Genomic DNA, 5,847 nt, shown 5'->3' with positions numbered 1-5,847 from the left:
AACCACTGGAGGCTTTGCCGAGACCCTCCGACTACCTTACAGCCAAGACCCTCCGACTACCTTACAGCCAAGACCCTCCGACTACCTTACAGCCAACAACCACCTTGCTGTTGTTGGAACAGCTCACACATACAGACAGTACAGTACAAGTACATTAGGGTACAGCAGTGGTTCTCAAACCTTTTTGTGCCAAGGACCCCCAAATTGATATATATATATATATATTTGGCTGTGGCCCCCCATCTAAAAAAAATTTTGTGCCAGAGGGACCTCCAGAAGCAAAGATTTTAGTTTAAAAAATATATATAAATATATATATATATATATATATATACACACATATATATATAAAACAAGATATATATATATATAAAGAATTAAAAATATATATATTCAAAGATTTGCACAAATTGTCACGATTTAAAAGATCTACAAGCTCACAAAGTGATATCTTGTATATCTGCTATTTTTGAATAGCCAAAGTATTAAAAAATATGGTTAAAGTGGTTCAAATGATTGTGATGCTATTATTAACAAATTTTGCTGAGGACCCCCTTGTACCCCCACCACCAAGGACCCCTGGGGGTTCCCAGACACCACTTTGAGAACCAATGCAGTGCAGTGCAGTACAAGTACAGTATTTGACACACAGGAAAATAAAGGTGCCAACCGGAACCGAAACTGTCTCTTCAGAGTGATATGCCATAGAAGAACTTTTAAAGGTTCTTTAAAGCAGTGGTTCTCAACCCGTTTGGCTGGCGACCCCCCAAAAAGACTCGGCCATGGTATCGCGACTCCCCTCCTTCACGACTCACCGATCTAACAAACACACACGCACCGAACAAACGCGCGTGTGCACACATACCGACTTAGCCATGGTTCACATGACGCTCGTCTGTCACAACCGTCATGGCGCAACTTGTTCCTGGCTTTGGCACTTTCTCCACTTACAACCCGTACATCTACATAAACGTTCATATTTCAAATATAAAGTGCTTACCCCACAGCCATGGATGTAACAAGTTGAAACGGGCGGGTCTAAGTACCCGTATCTTCCGTATTGTTCAATAAAAAGCATTTTAATCTGATTGGCGGTCATTTTCTCATAGAGTTATAACATATCAGAGTTCAATACAGTACACCTCTTAACCGATAGGGTTGCGTAGTTGAAAGCATATGAAGGAAATTTTGAGAAAATGGCCACTCGGGGGTCGCAAACCCCCAAGTTGAGAACCACTGCTTTAAAGAACCTTGACCTCTTTAACCCTATAATATCTATATCTATCCTCTTCCGTCACAATGGTCACCTATTAATGACAACATGCCCCAAATGGGACCAGGATTTAAGTGGTTAAAAGGTGCCATCAAATGTCTGGTACCTCACAGGACACAAAAAAGGTTCTCTAGAACCATATGAGGAACATGAAGAATTCATGAAATTAAAAGGTTCTTTAGTCTAGCCTTTTTAAAGAACCATTTAAGAGCCATTATTTTTCTGTGTGCACCGTTCAGATTTATGACGAGTTGACTTGTGTCTCATGGGTTTGTCATATAGCGCTCCGCAGGGTTCCATTTGTAAAAAAAACGAAAAAAAAAAATTGAAGGGGTCTTTTCTTAAACCCTGTATACTCTGTCGTATAGCAAAGTAGCAGATCTAGATTTGCGTCTGTGTGTGTGCGTGGGGGGGGGGGGGGGGACTGTCTGACGTAAGCAGGGATAAAATATATCCAGACGCGTGATAGTGAAATGCAGCGCACCTCAGCCAAGACCCGCCCTGCCGCCTTGCGATTGGCTGAATGCAAAAACGAGAAAACATGGACTCCGCCCCAGCACTCTTTTTCCGACAACCGCAGACAAATTTTTTTGGCCAATAAAGTATAGTTTTGGACCGCGACGGAGGCGCTCAGTCTCAAGCGAACTTGAGCCACCAGAGGCACCACCGAGCGAGCTAAAGCGAGCAAGTTGCTGTGCCGAACGTTGCGAAGTTTGCTTGAGCATACTTAGCGCCGTCCGAGTTACATACCGATAGGGACAGAATCGTAAATCATGTTTTGGGGTGAGCGTTTGCCCCAACTGCCACTCAAAGTGACAACTGGCCAATCACAGCGCGTCTTTTCCGGGTCTTGGCTGAGGTGCGCTGCATTTCACTATCACGCCCACCGGACCGAACAACTGAATGACGAGAGGGGGGGGGGGGATATCAAAAGCAGAGGCATGCCCACCCCCAGCAAATGGAACCCTGTGACGTCCCACATCAAGACAGCATAGAAGATTTGTCATGAGTTCACTTCTGATCTTTTTGGCAGCTTTGTGACATCATGGTAAGATGTCTATGGCTTACGTTCACACCGCGAAATCTGCATTTTTGGACCTACTGTATCTAGATTGAATCAGGACAAGTCAGTCCTTAAAAGACCGCATTGGAGCATTTGGGATTTGCCTGCGGTGTGGACAAAGCCTTTTTTAAGTTTCATAGAGTGTGTTTTAGGCCAACACTTATAACGCCTGGTTTATACCTCGTCACGCGATGGTGTCGAGCAACACTGTCATGCGACGAAGTATGAATTAGACTTTTACACTTTACCTTTAGCCACTGCTCCAGTTTAGCAAAAAATTTAAAACAAAAAATCGCCCACAGGTGCACACGCACACACACACACACACACACACACACACACACACACACGCGCACGCACGCACGCACACACACACGCACACACACACTTAACGTTTGTATTACTATACATGTGAGGACGATTTTATGAATGACATTTTTAAAAAAAATCCTGCCAAAAATAGCAGATCTACAAGATCTATGCGTTGTGAGCTTGTAAGAGACATTTGGTCATCTCAAGTATAGTAATTCACACACACACACACACACACACACACACACACACACACACACACACACACACACACTGTGGGAGAAAGCCTGACGTTCCAAACACTTAATCCGTTCAGATACTAATAAATAATAATGTAAATATTCATTACATACCAACATGAAGAAATATCAAAATTTATTTTATGTGTAAGATTTTAAAAAGATTAAGAACTAAATGGTATGCAGCCCTACGAACAAGTGCATGACTAAATACATGTTTATTATTTATGGTTGGGATGTGTCCGTTTTATATTTTGTGAGAAAGTTTACACTTTTTTAAATCCTGAAAGTATTACGGTACTTCAATAGTTTTTTTTTTTTTTTTTTTGTTAATAAATATTGATGTTGACACTCAAAAAGAAAAAAAACATGAATGATGTCAAAATGTAATTAACAGCTCACGCAAACATCAAACATGATGCTTAAAAGGCACATGAAACCCTAGAGGCTCCTTTTGTTTTCCGGTTCAGGTTAAAAAAAATAACTACAGCAGATTAAAAACATGGCAGTCTAGTCAACAACACAGCTGCAGCTAATTGAAGGTAGGGTAAGTGATAGTTTTGTTAAAATACTGTAAGTGTTAAATAGCTCTATATTGCGATAGTAATCATCGCTATAGAGTGTTTGTGCAGTAAAAGGAGTCGCCCATGTCTCTCCAGCTCTTTAATAAACAGAAAATGCTTTTTCAGGTGGGGATACTCTAAGGTCAGCTATGGTGGTGCCATGCCATTAGTCCCATGGTCTATTGATCTGAAGTACCATTGGTCCAGGGCAAGGCACACATTCTAACTAACCCTCACCTAACATTTTTCAGACTATCAGGCTGTCGGACAATGTTCTACAAACTTTTTTGCCTAATGTTCGCCCCATCAGAACAGGGACATTAAGGGTGTCATGTGGTTTTAAACCTGAACTGGAAAACAAGCTTCAAAATCAGCCAAGGTTTTCTTACCCCTTTTCTCATTAGGTCATATTTATGTTGTAATCTTTTTTTTTTATGTTATCCTCCTTTCACTGGGGTTTGGGAGAGTAGAGTTTTGGGTTGTATATTTACTGCACCTCGCCTTGAGGTAAACATATTGACGAGATATCTTACAGTGTTGCTCCGTTGATTAGAAATTGATATTCCAGTGAAAGAGCTCTCAAAGTCACTCTTTCAGCACATAAATGAATGCAAACAAAGCACTTTCTGCTAGTACTGTACATAATATCACTAAATCCAGTTGTGATTATGTTGGCAGAAGCTGCTTTGTTGTTGTTTGTTTACGTGCTAAAAGAGTGACTTACAATGTAGGCATTTATCAGACGCTCTCATCCAGAGCGACTTACAATAAGCAACGCAATCACGTACATAGTACCGAGAACTAAATGATCTACTATAAAAATAATAATCTGTACATTGAAACTATATAGGATACCAGGTAAACAATGAACCTACAGTAGCATCTGTTTAAATAACTAGCTATCTAAATTACATTTTAACATTGTGGTCAAGAAGAAACAGGCCTACTGTAAGTAACAAAAACACAGACCTGTTTCTTTGAGACTTGTTTCAACTGTCAATGTGGAGACTAGTTTGGATCATCGATTTCTAATCAACGGAGCAAAATATTTCGCCTATATTTGGAGTTTGACACATTGTGGCAAGGCCTAGGTGTCTCTATACATTGGAAATCTCATAATACCACTATTCAAGTGTCACTGCGCTTTTAAAAAAAAAAGGCCGTCGAGGGTTTTCAAGAAGCCTATCGTAGAGGGGAAACGAGAGTCATTGCCCCGTTCATCCAAAACAGAACTTCTGGAAGTGTTTTTAGACATTTGGAATCAAAAAGCTTTATTTTATTTTTTTGCAATGCTGGTACAAGTGTTTGTAGTGGTGCTGCATGTGATTCTGTTTTCTGATCCATTTCACAACAACGTTGACTCGCTCTAGCGTTGTCAACGTAATGCTAACAACGTCTCCATCCCCTACACACTTCAGCCATTTCCAACATTATCTTCATGATACTGTAACAGGCTCTATGCACAGCAGCCATATTGGAAAGAAATTGGGCCTCTTCCTTATTTCCTTCACAGGTGTCACCAATGATACTATTGAAGGCTGTGTTCCATTCTGGTCAAACAGAGTCAGGGTGCTGATGTTGTGCATATTCTCTCACTGGAAACACTCTGCTACACCAGTGGTCCAGGTACCATTATGGTTCCTTGAGGGGGTTCCTAATGGCCCCTTACAGGTGTGCAACACTGAGTGTGCAAATGGAACCTAATAAATCAGACAGGCTTCTTTAAAACCACTTATTTTACAGGACAACTTCACTCAATGTCATACCTTATATTCATATAATTGGACCTCACTCATGTTCATTCATGGCTATAATAGGTTATAATAATATACTATACTAACTCACTGTCTCAGGGGTGGGCAGTGACATCATCCAAGCCAATATAAACTACAACCTCTCTTCCTGGAAAGTTAGCATGGCTGAAATAGAAGCCATTGTAATTTCAAAAGAAAGAAAACAAAGTCTTAATTAAAATGACCAGGCCTGGTCATACTTTGGTAGAGGTTATTTCTGAACTGTCCGCAAGCCACCTCAGAGAGACCTCAGAGAAAGTACAAATAGAAATTGTGCCATCTTATACTGAGCACAGCAGTGAGGACCAATTACACGACGCTAAGGTTGAAAATGGGTGAAGTGGTCCTTTAACCATCCTTTTCTCCTTTATGATTACAGCAGAGGTAAACCAGATCAGAAATGAAACGCTGCTCTCTGGTGGTCAAAAGTAGAACAATAAGTATGGTTTGAATTATGTAAGTTTTGTTTTTATACAGCATTGCACATTGTATCTGTAACATAGGAATTATATCAAAATCAAAATATGAGCAACAATAAATACTGTATTGGTAAAAAAAAAACGGCGTGTGAGTTTGATTAAAAACACAAATGTTGATGCATGAA

The 5,847-nt window shown here is 40.4% G+C and overlaps 1 long non-coding RNA gene across 1 annotated transcript in view; it reads left to right on the top strand.

The window, feature by feature from the left end:
- Window positions 1–5,847, top strand: part of LOC308096711 — a 776,952-nt gene that overhangs the window by 598,911 nt on the left and 172,194 nt on the right. The gene's annotated exons all lie outside the window — the stretch shown is intronic.

Source organism: Gymnoscopelus braueri (genome assembly GCF_963280865.1).
Source record: "Gymnoscopelus braueri genome assembly, chromosome: 12".
Lineage (NCBI taxonomy): Eukaryota > Metazoa > Chordata > Actinopteri > Myctophiformes > Myctophidae > Gymnoscopelus > Gymnoscopelus braueri.
Note: the sequence above shows the minus strand (reverse complement) of the source record. Positions and strands in the feature narration are given on the sequence as shown.